Raw genomic sequence first — 21,844 nt, 5'->3', positions numbered from 1 at the left:
ATTAACCCGTTCAGCCAGAGATGGTTGAGGATAGTATGCAGAAGTAGTCACATGAGAGATGGACAGATCGAAACAGAATTTACGGAAGAGATTGGAGGTGAAAGCTTTAGCATTGTCAGAAACAACATATTGACACGGACCAAAAGAAGCAAAGATGGTATTTAAACAAGCAATAGTGGACTGAGCGGTAGCCAGCTTAGTCGGAAATAACCAGGAAAATCTTGTGAAGCCATCTACACACACAAGGATTAATTTGTTGGCATTCCCCTCTGATTTGGGGAAGGGTCCTACGTAGTCGATATAGAGACGTTCCATGGAGCGCGACGCTTGATGAGAAGACATTAGCCCTTGCTTAGTGTACATGGAAGGTTTACTAAGCAAACAAGATTTATAAGCCTTTACCAATTCACGAATTTCACCGTCCATACCTTTCCAAATGAACATTTCTCGGATCTTTTCTCGAGTTTTGAAGATGCCTAAAAGCCCCCCTAATGGGGTCTCATGGTAGTACTTGAAGATCATAGGTACAAGAACAGCTGGAACTACAACTTTCATCTTCTTATCATGCCCCGACGGGCAACATAAAACCCCATTCATCAACCCATAAGGGACGACATGTTCCGCAGAAGAAAGGGTTTCCATAATGGGAGCCAGCACAGGATCTTCACGTTGATATTTTTCAATATCCCTAAACAACATGGGAGCATCCATTAGAATGACGTTTACACCAGGAGATATGGACTCGGGAAGTGAAGAACTGTCTTCCTGTTTAAAGGGCTCTACATCATTAGAAAACATACGGCTTAGTCCGTCCACAACATTTTCAGACCCTCTTATATGCCTAACATCAAACGAAGGCAGAAATCCTGATGGCCAAGCGGGCTATACGACCAGTACGACGCGGCCTAGCTAAGACCCAACTTAAGGCTTGGTTATCAGTTTCCAAGTCGAACTTGACTTGTTCCAGATAAAGGTGGATCTTCTCTAGCGCAAATAAGACTGCCAAGCCCTCAAGTTCATAGATTGAATACTTAGCTTCTTGAGCCGATAGAGTCCTAGATGCATAGGCGATGGGTCGCCTCCCTAGTTCAGTCTCTTGAAGAAGAACTGCAGCTACCGCCGACGACGACGCGTCGGTTTGGACAATGAGTTTCTTCGCAAAATCAGGCATGGCAAGAACAGGGGCATTATAAAGGGCTAATTTCAGGTCTTCAAAAGCGGCTTGTTGAGAAGGCCCCCACTCGAATTTGACGCTTTTCCTACGGAGTAAGTTCAAGGGCGCCACTCTGTTAGCGAAGTTAGGAATAAATTTCCTGAAGAAATTCACCATGCCTATGAATCGGGCAATACCTTTGATTTCCTTATGAGGTTTGAAGTCACGGATGGCCTGAGTTCTAGAATGATCCACTGCGACACCATCGGGCGACACAATATGCCCTAGAAATGACATGGAAGGCTTAGCGAAAGCAACCTTGGACAATTTCACGGTTAACCCTGCCTTACGAAGGCGATTAAGGACTTCTTTCAGATGATCTAGATGTTCTTCAAAAGTCTCGGAAAATACGACGGCATCATCAAGATAATGATATAAGTACTCGAATTTGATGTCGGAGAAGACCCTATCTAGCAGTCTCGTAAGCACCGCTGCTCCCGTGGGGAGCTCGAAAGGCACGCGGTTGTAGTCATACAAGTTCCAATCCGTAGCAAAAGCTGTCAGATGTTTGGATTCTTTAGCTAGAGGGATCTGATTATAAGCCTGATTGAAGTCTAAGATGGTGAAGAACTTAGCTTTTCGAAACTATGAAAAACAAGAGTGGAGGTCGGGAAGGGGCACAGATTGTAACACCACCTTCCGATTTAAAGCCCTATTGTCAATCACAGGCCTGAAGCCATCTTGGTGTTTTGGGACTAAGAAAATAGGTGATGAATATGCCACTTAGAGGGCCGAATTATACCATCTTTTAACATCTGATCTATGATCTCCTTCAGAGCCTTGATTTTAGATGGACATAACCGATAGGGTGGAAACCTAACAGGGATCGAATCCGTAACCTCAATCTTGTATTCGATAAGGTCAGTAACACCAAGAGTATCAGGGAAAACATCTGGAAACGACTGACACAGCTTACGAATACTCTCAGCCTGCTCCTCAGGTAGATGTCTAAGGTCTAACAACATCTCATCCTGGGTAGGCGAAACAGATGAACATGACACAGAGCTACATTTTAACAAAGGGATTTTATGATTATTGGCAAACATGAAGGTGCACGTCTTGCTCTGAATGTCGAGCACTAGACCGGTAAAAGACATGAAATCCGCTCCCAATATAATGGGGCAAGACAAATGCTTAGCCACGAACAGTTTAATTGTCCAAGTAAATTTAGAAACACGAATTTTGGCATACAGGACACCTAAAATTTCTAATGGAGAGAAGTTAGCCGAAACACACTGAACCGAAGACGAACGATAATCAGAAAGTTTACAGACAGACCTTAATTTGAATACCATTCAGCCAAAATAATTGAACACACACTCCCACAGTCTAATAGAGCGGTAACAGGTTCATTATTCAACTCAATTTTGAGAAATGGTACAGGTGCGGGGGCATCCGCCGCAATCCTGAGACATTCCTTAGGGCATTCCACTGCCGGTTTAGAAGAACTTCTATCCTGTTCCAAGCTTTCGGAGGCTTTAACCGGGGCTGAGTCTTGAAAGATGAAATTACCGACTCAGCCGATGCCACTAGTCACTTTTGATTATTGGCGTTGGTGGAAGTTGTACCAGAAGTTGAGCAGGATGGGTGGTATTAGTATTAGGGCAATTCTTGGCTATATGGGAAAACGAGCCGCATTTAAAACAGCCTTGGGATGACCCTGCTTCATTCCTTGTCCTATTGGATTTGATCGAGGGGCACTTGTTCCGGAGATGATCCGTCGACCCGCAAGCGTAACATTTGCGAGCAGGGAAGGTTCGGCGGGGTGGAGGCCGCAAATTACTTGAAGATGGAGGGGGCTCCTTCGCAACACGTGACGTGTCCGCATATCTAACTCCTTCGGCTGAGGCAGCCATCGCCTCTAACTCGACAAAAGATTGAGGACGCGACACAAAACACAAATACGACCTGTATGATGGGGAAATGCCTTCCACAATGGCGTGCACAATTTGATCTTCAGGGAAATGAAGAGCAAATAACAAAGATCTTATTGCTGCTCTCAAATCGCGAAAGGAAAATGATTCTGAAGAATTGTCATCAGAGGAAGAGAAGGAAGAAAGTGTGACGAAGTCTGTACCTCCAGAACATAAGCAGCAGCAGAAGATCCTCAACTTCGGGCTAACTGGCAGTGATAGTGAAGAAGATGATATCTTGCAGATAAAACGTAAAGATCATAACTTTGAAGGGGAACTGGAAGTACCAGACAGTGCTCCTGGTTTGGAGAAAATGAGCAAGAAAAAGAACAAGATTGTCACTAAGGCAGCTATTGCAAAGAAAATCCTAAAGAAGAAAATAGTTGCCAACAAGAAGACTGTGTTCGATGAGGAAGGAGAGGCTGTCCTGAACAAAACGAAGGAGAGGGTTTCTGAACTTGCCAAAGAATATGAGACTGAAGATGTTGGAGGAATTGACATTGAAAAAACAAAACTTGTCCTGCGAGAAGAGGATAAGTTTGACAAGCAACTCTTCCGTGAGAGGGTGAAAGCTAAGCATAGAGAAAAGAAACGGAAACTGAAGAAGCCTAAAGAGGAGGAGGACGAGGAGGAAGAAGATAAGGAAGGAGACAGTGGAGGTGATTGGGAAGGGGAGGATAGTGATAGTGGGCCAGATTTGTCCTGACTTCCAGACCCTGACAAGGTCTACAAACAAGATGGCTCTGCATCTGGTCCTAGCGATTATTCTGAACAATCGGACAGTGATTCTCAAGCAGACAGTGGTTTACAGTCAGAGGATCCCATTTACAGAACCATTCCACTTAAGAGAAAACTATCTGATGGCAAGAACACGTGGAAAAGAGGAGGCTTGGTGATGAAGACGAGTCTGATGATGATAAGCCTCTTGATACAGGACTTTCGCTACCAGAGCTAGCATTGCAGTTCCTCCGAAGTGGCAGATGATAGTGAAGATAAAAGAAAGATACACAGAGTGATTCAGAATAAATGTAACAGAGTTTAGCATGTTATGCAGGAGGGTAAATTGATAATTTTTCAAAAGGGATCCATCTCTGGAAATGCTTGGTTTGGGTGCTGTGGGGCGTTACAATTTGAAAACACTTCAGATCAGGTGCTGGCACCTCCGACGTGCATTGAGTTGTAAAAGAGGTTAAAAATATGGCTTCCGATTGAGATAGCTAAAAACAGTTCAGGAAACTCAATCGTCAAAGACTGCCGGTGTTTCGCCCCAGTGCGGCATGGACACATCAGTTGGGTGTCACGCCTTCCCAAGACACTGGGCAGCTAGCACGCCAGTAGCGACACCACTGCAAGGTATCCTGTGATAAGCACAATGTATTGCCGACATACTTGGGAAGGTGCGATGCGGTATCCGGCTTATGGGCATATACATGAATTTCAACTTGATTACTGAGAGATTGGCGTACGTATTTGGGGTACCATCAAGAGTATGGTGTACAAGACTCCTGTAATTATCAAAGGAGGACCTTATTGCAAGAATCAATGCAGGAACTGAAGTACCAAGCACACAACCATGTTCACCAATCTCTGCACCACCAGGCTCTCTACTAAAGTTGGAGGTCGACAGTTCGAACCTGTTTTGTAATTTAATGCACGTTGTGATGCTCTTGTTAGGGGGATAAAGGTTTCATGACAAAAAGTCTAATGCACACCAGTCCCTATGTACAAAGCATTATCAAACTTGGACAACCTACAGCTCCTAAACCATGCATTTTTGGACTGGAATCCCCGGTTGAAAAGTGGTTTTTATGTCTTTCCACACAACATACTAGGTGTTATCACATTCAGTCTGAGTCACCCTAATTTATAAAATACTTCGTTAATTAAGGTCAACCTAATCAATTCCCGTATAATTTGCAATGAGTTGCGGTCGGTCAGTGCGTGTTTCGGCTTGTGTCAAGCCATCATCGAGCTGACAATCGATGGTAAAGAACAATCATTCTTTTATAAACAAAAAGACGTATGTAAAATATACATTAAAAACATATGAACCTTCACGAGGAATGTCATGTTAAAATCAATGCATATTAAAATAATTGACCTTTATTAGGAATTCTTCAAATTAGTTTATGTCAAAAAAGACTTGAAGGCATATTAAATTTTTAAAAAGAACATAGGCTTTAGTTAATTTAATCTCTCAAATATAAGTGAAAATCTCAAAATTGAGATGTTGAAAAATGTAGCTATTAACTATTGTGTGTTCAACATCATGTTGACTTGACAAAACAGATTCTTTACCATTGTTAGTCAGCTGTTGATGGCTTGAAGCAGGCCGAAGCATGTGCTAACAGATTGTGACTCATCACAAGTAAGACTGACTTTACTTCAAGTATTTTGGAACTGATAACTGTCAATACGGATCACAGTTAAGTTTGTAACGATTTTTATACGTTAATAAACGACAGGAAGATCCTGTATCTCATACTATTCTCATGTAAAACGAGACAGTCATCTTTCAACCTGAATTATCTGTTTTTAAAAATAAATTTTACTTTTATGGTAAAGAAACAAACACAGTAAAATAAATAGGCAAGAGTGTTAGCACGACCTGGGATAATAACAAGCAAATAAGAAATAGACTAATAATAATCAGTATATATACCAGATATCCCAAAGAAAAGGCCGTCGCGATTTGCAGAAGCTAGGGCACAAGAGGCCAAGTGAATCAATTAAAACTAAGTTTAATTAAGTAATTGGCTGAAATAATAAACCCCCAATTAAATTTTTGAAAGAAAACGTTAATAAGGCAAAATCATTTAAAAGAACTTCCGACGTCCCAAAACTACAACTCAATTTCAGAGCAATTAATAAATGGGAGATTAATTCAAAATTAAAATCTTAAAAACAACTATTACACTATGAACGCTGAAAATGTCTCTAATGGACTAACTCGGTTACCCAAATGGTGCATGAAAACTGTCATAACCCACAACAACACGCAACTTCAGTAATCAGGAAGAAATACAGTAATCCAATGAACATGCAAATAAATCCACAAGTAGGATAAATAATCAAATATCGCACTAGCGACCGAAACTTTAATTAAGTGAGTAACTCAACACTGCAGAAAAGTCATCAACACGCACGAAAAATCATCTCCATATCAGATGAATGTCCAATCTCATCAATAATTAGCTGATACTGATATGTCAAAATACAACAGAGGAACGCCCCCCAACCGTTTGCATTCCATTACACAGCTGTGTAAGAGATGACTACCACCATAATCAAAGTGGCAACTAAAAAGGTACCGAAGAGTTCATTAGAAAAGATTTCTACTAAATGTTTTTTTACTTGCCCGAAAGACGTCTTGAAAATATTTAAATAATAAATACGATTACAACGATAAATAAGGAAAATGAAACTACACCGCCATCTGGGTTATACAAACACCTCGTACATAATTAGCTTAGTTAGGAGCTCCTCGACATAAATTCTTTTTCTTACGTGCATGAAACTGTAAATTACTGTATCAAGAAGGTAAAATTAATATCATGATTACAATTAAAAATTGAAACCCCAAACAGTTTGAACATTACATAGTTATGATGAAGACCTGTTCATTAAATATTTAATTTTTTAAAACCTCAAATGTCCGAAAGATTAGTTCCAGAATTTTTCACATATAGAAGCCCTTAAGGGTCTCCATGTCTCTTAACACCATGAAATAGTAGTTTTCGTTGGCTAGGTGAACCCAGTAGTGAAGTGGTCTAAAGTCTACTTACGAGGTCGGACGATTAGAAACGATTAAATTAGAAAAAACAAACCAAATCTTCGGGCCTTATGCCCCAGATGGATAAACCATCATCCAGGATCGAGTCCCATTACCATATTCACGTTCTGAAGTGATAATTTATTCCTTAATGCACAACCAGGAGCTTAGCTTCCAAAGCGTCTTCTTTAATTTAAGAATCAAGAATCAAAACAAACGCTTCTCGCTTACATTGTCGAGCCACGGTTCATCGCATAGCAAGCTTATCTTCTCGCGGCTAGAGAGCAGCACCAACTAGCCAGCTCGTAATACTAGTACCAAGTCGACCGTTAGATGGCTCACCAGCACCAAAACAGAGGAAAGGCCATACAATCTCGATATTAGAACTCACGGTGACAATGACAATCATATGAACGCATGAATGAGATGCAAAATACATCGTACTATGGCGAGGAGTAATTCTAAATCCATTACAGGGTAAATAATTTGAAGAATTTGACACGGAGAAAGAGAAAAGACAAGAGCGTGATCTTGGAACTCAACTAGAAATGTTAAGAATGAAATAATGTCACTGGTGGTGTTAAGGGAGAACTTAGAAATACCCCTAAGCAACATCGCTAAAGGATGAGGCAAGCTACTGAACCCAGGTGACATAGTAGGTAAAGGCCTAGGGGAGCGGAGAAGCTGTTCCAGGGACTGCATTATTCAAAACAAATGGTGGAATGGATGTGCAACGATCGGACTTGGTTTCTAATGGGGCAGATGTTCGTAGAGTAGCCACAGATGTACTACTTTCTTCCCCTTTGGAGGAATCCTCCTCACTTACAATATTTACCACCGTGGGCTGGTCGGTTTTTGGAACAGCAGATCCAGATAACAATTGACTAACCTTACTAGACATTCTAGAAAGATGTTCTACAAGATTACTAGCCCCCCCTACCCTGAAGTTCATTTAACTTAAGAGACAGTAGATCGCTCACCCTATTATAAATGGTACAATCTACCCTGTACTCTTTTGAATTGATTTAGAGATGCATCACTTACTTCAAAAAACTAACTACAGATGCTAGCTCAGTAGTATTGTCAGTGATAGTGGAGACAGCCTCATCAATACCTTTCTCTCCCAAAGTTGGGATACTAATCGGCAAATCAAGGGAATCCTTAAGTTTGTTGGTGTCTACCGCAACCGTGCCTCCAGACTGAACATTTCTAATAGTTAATTCATAAATCAATCCCTCCTTGCGCAAGTAGCCGGGGTGGAGGACTTCGCGAGGGCCGGACATGATGACAGCAATTAATAAATTTAGAAAATTGGAAAAATTCCAGCGACTGAGAAAATTGTTAGAGTTCCGAATGGAAACAATGTTTAGCCGACAAAAGGGACTTAATTGAGACCCATTCAACCACGCTCTGCTACCACTTGTTACGGGGTTACCCGTGGAATTCAGAGGTGAAAGAATGTGCGGGCTGGAATGGGCCTATCCACAATACGAAACTAAACTTAAAATTTAAATGAAAATTATATTTTCAGTAGACAACAAGATTTAACAAATTTCCACAAGGTGAAATAACAATGGAATATCAGGTACAAGGAATAATTTTACAAACAAGAGCCCAAAAGCACAAGTTTAGGGGACTTTACAAGTTCTGGGCTTCGAGCCCCAAGTTTTACAATTCCCGAGCTCTCAGCTCACAAACACATATTTACCAAAGGGCAGAAAACCCCAAATACCTGGAGCACTTGCTCCCAACTTTTAACTCCAAGCCTTCCAGCGGCACTTTTCAAACACTTGAAAGAACTGACCCGCTCTCAATTGTACAAGCCTATTAAAGGCATACCACACAAAAGTGCCATCAAGACACAACTTACACAAAATGAAACGGGGGTACCTTGTACCCAGCCTACTGGGCCTTAGTCGAAAAACAACAGGTTAAGTAAATGGCCAAAAATGCAAAAAATGAATGGAGGCGTGAACTTGCACTCCTACATGAAAGCTTGTTAAAACCTAAGTGGCACTAGGCCGATTAAACAGGGGCTATTCCCACACTATGGAGGTGACTCGTATAAGAAAAATTTAAGACGTTACAGAAGGGAAGAAAACAGTTACAAAACGTAGTCACCTCAAACCAAAAAAAGAAGGGGAGCTCGAGAGGGTAAAGCACTCTCTATCCCCGGTTTACAGTTAAAGATATGTGAAGTTTACAAGAACGATGGAAGATTACATGTTTGAAAGATGGGTTACATCTTAAAGGTTTCGGACTTACCCCGCGGGTTAAACTGCTGAGCTAGCAAGAAAATAAATATGTTAAACGGCCATTACCTTGTTGAAGAGCTGCTGACTGATGAAAGAGGCGCTTCCCGCCTCATGCTACATGTCCATACACTAAGCTAGATGTTGATGAAGCGGCGAAGAGCCGTGAAAATCAGCAGTTTTAAACCCTCGGGGAAAGTTCGAGACCTTTCATGAATAAAACAGCCACACCTCCTCAATTTTATTGGGTAGCTTAAAGTTACACACTAAAATCGAAGAAGAAAGACATGATTGGTCAAAAATTAATTAAATAAATTCTGGATTGGCTGAGTTCAAAACTGGCGGAAAGAAAGATTAATATTGCCAACCCACAAATGAAAGAACGAAATTTAGTAAGGACAAAAACGTATATGTACAAAATTTCTTCAAATAAAGTTCTTTTACTTCGTACCAGGGTGCATGGTCATAGTTGTGGGATTTTTTTTTTGTAGAGACATCTATAAGAGAATGTCCACACTTCTTGATCAATAGAAAACAAAACACGTTGAAATCCACACAGTATTGACAACTTTGTAATCACAAATTTTACTGTAGTGACATCTTCTGAGAAACTTATGAGTTAATCCAGTTTTTAAAGTTCAGAGTTTCTCCTGTAGAGGAGGATTTATTGGCGTAAGATTTAAAACTGCGGCGTAGGGGTGTACTGCCCGGTACAATTACTATTATTATTATTATCAGCAAACCTAATCTTTTTTACTTTCTCACCATTCAGTTATGAGTGTCAATACACCGCCCCTAAACCAAAATAATGCTCCATGGGAAAGAAATATGTGGCAATTGTTGCTCTAAATCTATTTGTAAGGTTGTCAAACGGAATCCAGTAGTAATCTTAGCGTTAAGTCGATGGGAACACTCAGTTTGTTCCGTATCCAGAACGGACACGCATGTGTTGTTCTTCGTCCACTGACCTTTCAGGAATCGCTGGAGTTTTACAGGTGTATCCTTTGAAGAAAAAAAGGATAAGAACTGTTGCCGTGGGCGATGCCTAGAGCCAACTTGGAACAAGCCTCCGCCTTACCCATTGACCCGTGAATGGGAAGAAGTTTACAAGGAAACAGATTTTATCTTTTCTTAAAAACTGACAAGAGAGTCTATAACGTGGCAGGCATAGATTTTATCAAGCTTTCTTTAGGACAATTTAATTTACGTCGCACCGACACAGGTAGGTCTTCTGGCGACGATGGGATAGGAAAGGTCTAGGAGTGAGAAGGGAGCGGCCGTAGCCTTAATTAAGGTACAGCCCAGCGTTTGCCTGGTGTGGAAATGGGAAACCACCGAAATCCATCTTCAGGGCTGCCGACAGTGGGGGTCGAACTCACTATCTCCCGGATGCAACGTAATAAAATTTACATATGATAACAATGACATTTACAATAAGATACAAAAGTTGAAAACTAGAAAAGCGGCTGGAATTAATCAGATTTCTGGGGATATACTAAAGACAATGGGTTGGGATATAGTACCATATCTGAAGTACTTATTTGATTATTTGATTATTTGTGAAATTAATAACTGGTTCGATAGAAGGCAATTCGGTTTTAGGAAAGGTTATTCCACTGAAGCTCAACTTGTAGGATTCCAGCAAGATATAGCAGATATCTTGGATTCTGGAGGTCAAATGGACTGTATCGCGATTGACATGTCTAAAGCATTTGATAGGGTGGATCATGGGAGACTACTGGCAAAAATGAGTGCAATTGGACTAGACAAAAGAGTGACTGAATGGGTTGCTATATTTCTAGAAAATAGATCTCAGAGAGTTAGAGTAGGTGAAGCTTTGTCTGACCCTGTAATAGTTGAGAGGGGAGTTCCTCAGGGCAGTGTTATCGGACCTTTATGTTTTCTTATATATATAAATGATATGAGTAAAGAAGTGGAATCGGATGTAAGGCTTTTTGCGAATGATGTTATTCTCTATAGAGTGATAAATAAGTTACAAGATTGTGAGCAACTGCAACGTGACCTCGAAAATATTGTGAGATGGACAGCAGGCAATGGTATGTTGATAAACGGGGCTAAAAGTCAGGTTGTGAGTTTCACAAATAGGAAAAGTCCTCTCAGTTTTAATTACTGCGTTGATGGGGTGAAAGTTCCTTTTGGGGATCATTGTAAGTATCTAGGTGTTAATATAAGGAAAGATCTTCACTGGGGTAATCACATAAATGGGATTGTAAATAAAGGGTACCGATCTCTGCACATGGTTATGAGGGTGTTTAGGGGTTGTAGTAAGGATGTAAAGGAGAGTGCATATAAGTCTCTGGTAAGAACCCAACTAGAGTATGGTTCCAGTGTATGGGACCCTCACCAGGATTACCTGATTCAAGAACTGGAAAAAATCCAAAGAAAAGCAGCTCGATTTGTTCTGGGTGATTTCCGACAAAAGAGTAGCGTTACAAAAATGTTGCAATGTTTGGGTTGGGAAGAATTGAGAGAAAGAAGAAGAGCTGCTCGACTAAGTGGTATGTTCCGAGCTGTCAGCGGAGAGATGGCGTGGAATGATATTAGTAGACGAATAGGTTTGAATGGCGTCTATAAAAGTGGGAAAGATCACAATATGAAGATAAAGTTGGAATTCAAGAGGACAAACTGGGGCAAATATTCATTTATAGGAAGGGGAGTTAGGGATTGGAATAATTTACCAAGGGAGATGTTCAATAAATTTCCAATTTCTTTGAAATCATTTCGGAAAAGGCTAGGAAAGCAGCAGATAGGGAATCTGCCACCTGGGCGACTGCCCTAAATGCAGATCAGTATTGATTGATTGATTGATTGATTGATTGATTGATTGATTGATTGATTGATTGATTGATACCTCACAGCTGCGCGCCCCTAACGGTACGGCCAACTCGCCCGGTAATACCTATTTGGAAATGTTCTGGAATAGGTTTAAATTATTGAGCTTTCAGGGTTTCAGTTTTCAAATACCAACAATAAGCCTCCATGGCTTAGACGGTAGCCCGCCGGCCCCTCACCGCTGGGTTTCGTGGTTCAAATCCCGGTCACTCCATGTGAGATTTGTGCTGGAGAAAGTGGAGGCAGGACAGGTTTTTCACCAAGTAGGCTACTCCGGTTCACCCTGTCATGTCTCATTCCAGCAACACTCTCCACTATCATTTCATTTCATCTCTCATTCATTAATCATTGCCCCAGAGGAGTGCGATAGGCTTCGGCAGCCGGCACGGTTCCTATCCTCGCCGCAAGATGGGGATTACATTCATCAATTCCTTGCTGTGAATTTTCATTTTCAATATAAAAAAAGCAATCATATAAACCAAAGCCAGTATTTGCAAAAAAAATCTGGTATCATTGTGGTATCGTAAGGTGCAAGGGTTCGAATCACTGTGATGTTTGGGACATCACTGAATGTTTTTAATTATTGAACTATATATTTAATTGATAAGATGTATATATTTAATCACTGATAGGTCATGTTTAAATTAATATGTATATATATAGGGTTTTTATCATCCATTTCAATCATCATTTCATTTCTTTGTATCGCGGCTATAACGTATTCTGAACGAACAAATTATTGGGTAAAGTATTTCAACATCACGCATATTTATAACTTGCAGTAAATTTTCCAATAGCCGTTGTGAGGTGACCAGAGTCAGCAGGCTAATTTCAGCCCAGTTCCAGGAAAAGTACGTCATCGAGGTTACGAGAGATATTACCCTCTCCACCTCATGAAGAGACAGTTGATACATTATTAACACCCACTTTTAAAACTCAGCTTCGGGACGCTTTATTTCGGCGGGAAAGTTCAGCCTATGTGAATGAACGTAATGAAGCAACGTGATGGATTCACAGCAATACAAGGGAGAAGGGATGAGACCTCGAATCTTACTGGACCATGTGATATGGCTGATGGAAGGAGGCTTTTGAACCGATAAATACCACCGACAAGGGCTGGAGAGGACATTCGCATTCTCATTTATATTCTTATTCATACTCTCACTACGATTCTACGTCTACACATCGGAGAAGATTTTAACTTAGTTCACTTCGCATCTGCGTATATTCTACTCAAAAGTTACTCTCATTGGGACTTGTTATTTCAATGACGAGAGGTAGTCAACGGGAGACCGGTTCTGACTGGTATAGGGGAGGAGAGCTTTTATTATGAATTTAGCAGGGGCGATTTCTCCGAGCATGCTACGCTTGCTGCGCAAGCGCAATATTTTTCTAAAGTAGGCGAGTTAAAAAATTACAATATGTACCGTATCTGTAATAGATCTGCATTATACAAATCGCATGTTGCATTTATCTTGGCGAGTCTAGCGAGGCTTGCTCGTATCTTGGGAGCTTCAGCGGAGCTGTCGACACAGCGAGAAATGTATGCGCGCGCAGGTTTCTTCTCTCCAAAGCCGGTTGCAAGCTGTCACATTTGTAATGTGTAGTTGGAAGCTCTGGTCTGAGAGCTACATATCTAGTGTGTTATGTCAGTGAGTAGTGTACTGTAAGTTCCTGATCATCTATTCTAAATGATTTGACGTGCTGCAATGGGTTCCGAACCGTGCATTATTGACAGCTTGTTATCAAATCTATTTTCTCGGAGGACTATCCAAGATAAAACTGACATTATTAAGAATGGTAGGCCCTGTCCGGCGCTGCCAGATTTAAAGACACGGCACAGGGAGAAAAACAGAGAATATGTATGTTCGTTCTCTGTATCTCAGCTATGTTGTCGATTGAAAAAGGATTGCTTGCAAAAATTAGATTACAGTCCTCTTTCTATGATGAAGTTATGGATGGTTTTGTAAAGAGAAGCCGCAGAGTAGAGTTTGTTTTCAAGTAGGAAGATCTAATAAATAGTTGCAGTTTTTCTGTGTACGTAGTTGGACGTTTACTTCTTTAAATTATATAATCACTGGCTTGTCATGATTTGTTAATAATTATAAAATTTGTCTGATTGTTATTCTTTTGGCCATTCTTGAATGTGTGACGTAACCAGTTTGAATGCATGATTAAAATGTTCGTGTGATTTAGCGATTTTTGGGTTTATAAATTTTATTCATTCAGAACTATGCATGTCCCACCCCACCAACTTTCACGAATGGAAGAGCAAGCCTGACTTTCATGACCAGCATTCGCCCCTGGAATTTAGCTACGCTACTGTTCCGTAATACGGAAGAATATGAATGTATTCTCTCCATGAACATAACCCATGGTGGTTTTACACTTAAAATTAGGACTCATTACGACTTTATGTAAGGAGTACAGTAGGAAGTGTTAAGGACAGGAAATGGAGAAGTAGGACTGGAATCCAACAACAGAGAACGCAGCCGGTACGAGATCCACACATCATCAGCTTCAAGACAACAGAGTCTACATATGGTGAGCTTATGGCATAAGTTACTGCAAGTCTTCGCGCAACAGTTCATTTTTAAAATTAATTTCATTCAATTTTTATTTTGCTTCCGTAAGTTCAGATGTCGTTAAAACGCCGTTACGTCACGTTTTTCATCTTAATAAATAGCTGTTCTAATTTGTATTTTATGAAATGATTATTAATGATCCTTAAATTCCAAGTTAGTGTACTTAATGGTTTGTGTTCCGTTCACCTCACCCCTGGGAGTTTTTTGAGTCTCATTACGCATTATTATTATTATTATTATTATTATTATTATTATTATTATTATTATTAATTATCTACTTTTGTTTTCAATCCATAAGCTTGAAGACTGGCGCCCTTGGGATACTGTTTCTGGAGAAACAATGACATATCATTTATTTATTTTAATATTAAAGTGACCCGCCACGTTATAATTTTGTCATACATCTGTGGGCCAAGTGGGTACGTCACATCACTATCTAACCTTTTTTTTCTATCGTTTTAATTTTAATGTTGAAAATATTTCTTGCAGACAAAGCCGGGATCCACATACTACGGAAAATGTAACTTTGAGCAATTTCCTCAATTGTGCCAGAACTTGAAGGGCTAAATGGCCAGGAAATTCTTCAAATTGCGAGTCTTGAATAGTTCTATCAAGCTTTTAAAAAATCGAAAATCACTTCCGGCGTAAGTGCAGTTCCGGAAAAACAGCCTAAAGTCGCTTCTTTCTTGAGTCGTTTTCTTTTAGATTGAAATCCTAGCCAAATGAACTTATTTACATAATTATTTCTGTAACGTGTTGCTTGGTTCAATAACCTCGGGTAATTTTGGATTTTTTGAAATATGTCCACACCGAATGTAGTTTAAAAGGCTTAAGTGAAACCAAGACCGACTACAATATATCAGACCGTAATATCAAAACCAAGATGGTGGACATCGTGGGCGCAGTAGCTGCCGACTGATGAAGGTTTTGGTAGCACGCAATAACTTCATTTCGACGATAAACCAACTCACGATTTTCGGAGATGTCGCAATTTAGTGCCGCAGGAGTTGTTTTACCTGCCAGTAAATTTACCGACACGAGGCTGATGTATTTGAGCACCTTCAAATACTACCGGACTGAGCCGGGATCAAACCCGCCAAGTTGGGGTCACATTAAATTATTAGTTGATACCACTGAAAGAGCTACACAATATCTGGTCCAATCAGCCAGAAATTACGAAAAGATCACGTACATATTTTGCAAACGGTGGTAGGTAATTTAACATGATAAATGTAACATCATAGGAAAAAATCACTGTTGCACCGATGAAAACGCTTCGCGAACAAGTACTCATGACATATAATTAACTAGAATCACACATATTGTGCTAGAATAGATGGACAACCCCACAGCAAAAGAGAACAACAAGCTGATTATTTCGAAATTTTGATTGATTGATTGATTGATTGATTGATTGATTGATTGATTGATTGATTGATTGATTGATTGATTGATTGATTGATTGATTGATTGATTGATTGATTGATTGATTGATTGATTGATTGATTGAACATCATTATCAGGCCATCACTTACTTAAGGTCTTCACTGTTCGTTGCTTACGTCTTGAGCCTTGTGTTCATATGTTCAAATGTCTCATCAGTTGACCGATTTAAGGCTGAGAAATATATGAAGACGTGGCTGGAAACCCACCGTACTGCAACATACACCAATTCAAAAGTTTGTTCCAGTGATAAGGGTGACGGATATCAAAAGTGGCACCTTGGATTTGTTTTTTTTTTTTTAAATAAACAGCTGAAAGTAGGTCCAGTAGAAAACTACTGTGTAAACAAATTAAGCTTGTCAAACTAGCGCATTCAAATGTGATTTTTTCTTTTCATCATAATATGTCCTCTTTTCAACTTTGCACTTTTCACGTTTCAATTCTTTCTGTTTCACCATGATCTAGGTTTTACTTTTCAATTTATTCGCAAAGTGAAAAGTCTTTGCGAATGAGTGATCCGATCAAGTTTATTCCATGGGCAAACTGTATAATACTCAATGATTTTAATGCTTTATTTATCGCGGCGAACTTGACAGTATAATTGTGGTACCGGTAGGTTTAAAGCTTTGATCATGGGAAAGGAAGATGGGTACAAGAAGCTGGCTCTGCTAGAAGTTGTCAAGGAGAAACGAGGCATCTTTTTGGCAACTTTAAAAATAACCTCTCAAATGATGACAAGCATCAATATTAACGCGAGTACCGTCAACACATCCACACACAGAAGGAAATCCACCCTTAATTAGAAATTCCGTCGCTATATTGTGTGGATTATCAGGTCAACGTACTATGTTAGGAAATATTACATTTACTTTTAACATCTACGACTTTGGTAACAGTTTTGCAAATCATTGATTTTTATGTCCCATTCATTGCTAGGTACTACACTGTTCTTTCTCGGAAAGGGATTTTTTTGTTTGTTGCATGTTTCAATAAATGACCGATCGTTTCAAGAATATAGTCAGCCTCTGTTGGAGTAATACGGAAACAGTTGCAAAATTCCGTCGAAGTGAGGTTATGAAAACTAATCCTGCCTTTGTACGTTCTCTTATTGGATTCTTCATCACTGTCCTCACTTGATGATAACAAAACCTCTCGTCGTAACATGTTGATATCACTAAACCAAATTCTACGCCGAGAAACTAGTGTATATACTTGTTAATTAACAGATGAAAAGGGAATCATCTCTTTGCAAGACTTATGAAAACTTTTCACTTAATTTCTTTGCACTTTGCATTTCTGAACCAATGGAGGAACATAACAGGCTTGAAAAGTGAAAATACTCCAAACTTTTCACTTTGCAAACTAAATCTGAAAAGTGATGGTGGAACGAAATTTGAACTGAAAAGTACAAAGTGCAAAGTGCAAAGTTGCAAAGTTCGTTCGTGGAACAGGCCCCTGATTTATGCCCATTTGAGGGAAGGTTGTTGTAACTAGCTGTAACCCTAGCTGGCCTTGCATACCTTGGGACTTGGCATACCTTGTATTAGAGTATACGCTGTGAGAATTTTTGGTCTAAAGCGCTGTTGAGGGCAAACTATATAACGCTGTTAACGATTTATTTCGTTCCCCTGAACCTGCATCCTTCTTTTCCCTACATGTCCCAACTCGCAAAATAAGGACAAATCCACCCCTACATATTCTTATCCCGTATTCCCGCCTCTCTCTTGTTCAAAGAACTTTATTTATCCGCATTCCAACCCTGCTTAACTCTATCTTCTGACAGGAACTTGGACGTTTTTTTCTTCGTACGCCCCCTTTAATCGATTATTCCTTAACCTAGCTCATTTCCTTTACATTCCTTTTTTCTCTTCTCATTGCTGTCCCCTCTATTGTACATAGTGTAATATCTATTTATTTTTACTGTACTATACCGTTACTTATGTGTCATATCTGTATCTTACTGTGCCTAGCTATATATAGGTTCTTATCTTCGTTTTTCAATCTTTAATTTTCCTAGTTCTTTTCTTCTGCCTTTATGTTTTATTGTTAACTGTTGTGTGTCTACAGTTATTTTGTTAGTTTTTCATTTTCTTCCTCTATTTTTATCATTAGATGATTTCCTCATTGTTCTTTCACTTATTTTGTTTAATGTTTGCATTGTGCTACTCCATTGTAAATATATTTTTCATTGCGGAACGCTGTAATTCGGCTTCTCGCTGTTTTGGTTTCCCAAATAAATAAATAAATAAATAAATAAATAAATAAATAAATAAATAAATAAATAAATAAATAAATAAATAAATAAATAAATAAATAAAAATACCGTAAGTTAATACGTTCTTCAGCTGTACTGGTCTAAAGAAACTATGAAGAAGCTAAAAGAACAGCCCAAGATAGATAGAATTGGAGAAGACCTATCGTAGAGACAAACCAGTTGTAAGGCTGAATACATGATGATTATAATGAGGAGGAGGATTAATAATGCACGAATAATGGACTCAGTCATGGAGGACAAAAAAAGTAGAGACAGACTACGACAACGATGGTTAGATTCAGTTTTTAATCAGAAAAAGGGTGTGGTCTCAACGGCGACAAAGAACTATTAGAACTACAGTAGTAGCAAATAGCCAGGGGATTGTGAAGGCGTGCTTTTTCAATTGCCAGAGGTCTGCATACTGAACGCTGAAATATATAACAGCTTGCAAGGAATAAAGGTATGTATGTTGTTATAACTGTCTCATTCAGCACTGTGATACGTAAGCGATACCAATGACACTTGATGTAATAGATAGATATGGTTTATTTTTACTGGCACAGTTAGGGGCACGTGTCTCTGTCTTGCACTTAACCAGTGAAATATATAAATAACATAAAATAAAAATATTTGAATACTGAATTTTAATAAAAGACAAACAAATTACTATGCTACTGTACATAAAATATCTATTGTAAAACACAATATAAATTAACATTTCATTTCCTAAGTATAATAATATAATACCTGCGAAAAAATTAACATACAACGAATTGCAATAATAATAATAATAATAATAATAATAATAATAATAATAATAATAATAATATAAAGAAATCTACTAATATTTACAATTAATTTGTCCAATTCTAGAAATATATCACACTAACGAATGTTACAATTTTCGCGTTTTTATTGTCGGCGAAAAACATTAAAAAATGGGGATCGGGATAAGGTTAACAGCTGAGTACTCTCTAACACTATTGATGAATGATATAAGAAGAAGAAGGAGAATAATAAGAAGAAGGGCCAGGATGAGAAGAGGAAGAAGACGAAGAAGAAATTCTATGTAACTTACATAAAATCGTAACGACCGTGTGTCTGTACATTGACTGTTTTGGCGAAATTTTCGTTCAGTTATCCGTTTCAGGCGTAGTAATGAGCATCTGCATATTTTTTAGCTTTGGTGTCTGTTTGTTTGTCCGAGTTCTTATAACTTGAAAACCATTGGATATATTTTTACCAAACTTCATATTTAGAATCTTCCTGTCATTGGGTAGGTTTTCAGGCCAATATTGTTTCTAAATCCCTGAAGTGACTGGGGTTTATACGGTACCAAAACTGTGATTTTGCACTCCCACAAAATATACACAACCAAACTTAATGGAAACCAATTTCTAAAACTTGTTATCGTGTCCATCTTTTCGATACGAGGATTAATAAGGGATATATCCAGTGGCGGCCGGTCAGTACGTGCTACCGGGCTCCAGCACGTAGCTTGGAACTGTAAGGAATATTATTTATGTACAGTACAATTATCCTGGTGCCTTTTCGTTGTTTTGAGTACGATATGAATTTGTGTTTTGTGAAAATCAGGACGAGATCTGTCGAACACCTAGCGCCGTTCTCCCGGGGAACAAGGCTCGTGCTCATGTGAAGTGAGCCCTTGCCTGTAGCCTGAAGGAAGCAATACGCAGGCGCAGCCAAGCTTGCAACACTCCCCCTAGCCGGCGGAGTATACCATAAACCGGGATCAACTTTCACTGATCCCGTCTATAGTTACTTCCTCTCCCGCAAGGGGGTAGAATTACTCAATGTCTCCTGCTACCCGGAGCGCAGCGAGGGATCCAGTCGGCCGTGCTTATGTTGAACGTGGTAAGCGAATCTGCCACTAGAGAGTAGCATCGTCTGAGTTCGAAAGTAAAGCCTAAGTGGAGGCAATCTATCTCACACATGCTTATTAAAATATCCATCTTCCTTTTGTGTCAAAAATAAGGAATTCGTAGGTGAGTCAAAGAATCTTTGACTGACCCTAAATGTTATCCCGCATTACAATGTAATTTACTCTGGTGAAATGAAATAGCGTATGCCTTAGTGCCGGAAGTATCCGAGGACATGTTCGACTCGCCAGATGCATATCTTTTGATTTGACGCACGTAGGCGACCTGCGAGTCGTGATGAGGATGAAATGATGACGACGACAACACGTACACCCAATGATGGTTAAAATTCCAGACCCTGCCGGGAATCGAACCCGGGATCCCTCTGACCAAAGGCCAGCGCGTTAACCATTTAGCCATGGAGCCGGACATTTACTCTGGTAATAGGGGAGGTCTCAGTTAATCAGTTGGCAGCTCTTTCAGTTGCTTTGTGCGGTTTTTAATCTCGCGGTTATATTACTGGTGCGTGTTTTTTCTGTCATTGTGTTAGTGCTAAAGTTTATACGAAGATTTATCAAATAATTTATCCACTGCAGTGTATATAAAGTGAAATTAAATTAGTGTTCTTAGTGGGGATCTATATTCCCACGATTCTATTTGCACTGATGTAAGTTGCGCCATTAGGTTAGTAAAAACAATATTTCTCCAATGAATTATTTATCTCGTAGAAGACAGTTGTCGAAGAATTCATCTGCTTCCAAATTAATGTTTTTATTTGTTCTGAGTTATAAATTATGAGAAAAGTTGTATTATTATTATTATTATTATTATTATTATTATTATTATTAGTAGTAGTAGTAGTAGTAGTAGTAGTAGTGGTAGTAGTAGTAGTATTACCAAGTTTGAAGTTGCGTTGTTCATCATGGCAATATGCAGATTTAAAACAGCGTATTTAGCTTGTTTTTTGTAGCACGTAGGACGATTTTTTCACGAGCCGCCACTGGATATATCATTAATGTACTCTTTTAAAGGCTGTCATATCATTTCAGGGTGGATTAAAGGGTTCACATACAAAGATATTTTACTCTTTTCGATAGGACAGATAATAAGAGAGGTTATCGTCAACGGTTGGTTTTATTAGTCTCCAGCCACAGTGCCACTGTCGGCTTCAGATGAACAACAATATGTAACCGAGAAGTAGGGAGAATTACGCTCAACTTGGGACTAAGAACTGTACGGTTCTATAAACTCTGTGATCGTCCTAATTCTGCCTCCAGTTTTATCGTACTTCACGTCAGACTACTGCCACTTGCTTTCGTAGAAGAACATCAGTTTAACATGCCGTATTGAACTTTTGAATACAGGCATGTAATTTCACATATGTTCACGAAGGAATCGTGAAATCGATTACCAATGCCCGTGCGAAGGACGGGTACATATGCTGGTCATTATTATTATTATTACTATTATTATTATTATTATTATTATTATTATTATTATTATTATTATTATTATTATTATTATTATTATTATTATTATTATTATGTGTGAATGGTCCCTTTCAGAACACAAGAAGCTTTATTTATGATTTCGTTTGCGAAGGGTCTAGGATGCTTTACATCTGTTGACTAAAGGCCCCCTTTTTGGTACTTCATTCTCTGGAGTAACTTCCCACTTGT

At 39.2% G+C, this 21,844-nt stretch overlaps 1 protein-coding gene across 1 annotated transcript in view; it reads right to left on the bottom strand.

Annotated features, from left to right (window-relative positions):
- The window catches only part of LOC137503000 (galactoside 2-alpha-L-fucosyltransferase SEC1-like), an 82,022-nt gene that overhangs the window by 40,775 nt on the left and 19,403 nt on the right, over positions 1-21,844 (bottom strand). The gene's annotated exons all lie outside the window — the stretch shown is intronic.

The sequence above is a fragment of the Anabrus simplex genome, chromosome 14 (assembly GCF_040414725.1).
Source record: "Anabrus simplex isolate iqAnaSimp1 chromosome 14, ASM4041472v1, whole genome shotgun sequence".
In the NCBI taxonomy this organism is placed as follows: Eukaryota; Metazoa; Arthropoda; class Insecta; order Orthoptera; family Tettigoniidae; genus Anabrus; species Anabrus simplex.
Note: the sequence above shows the minus strand (reverse complement) of the source record. Positions and strands in the feature narration are given on the sequence as shown.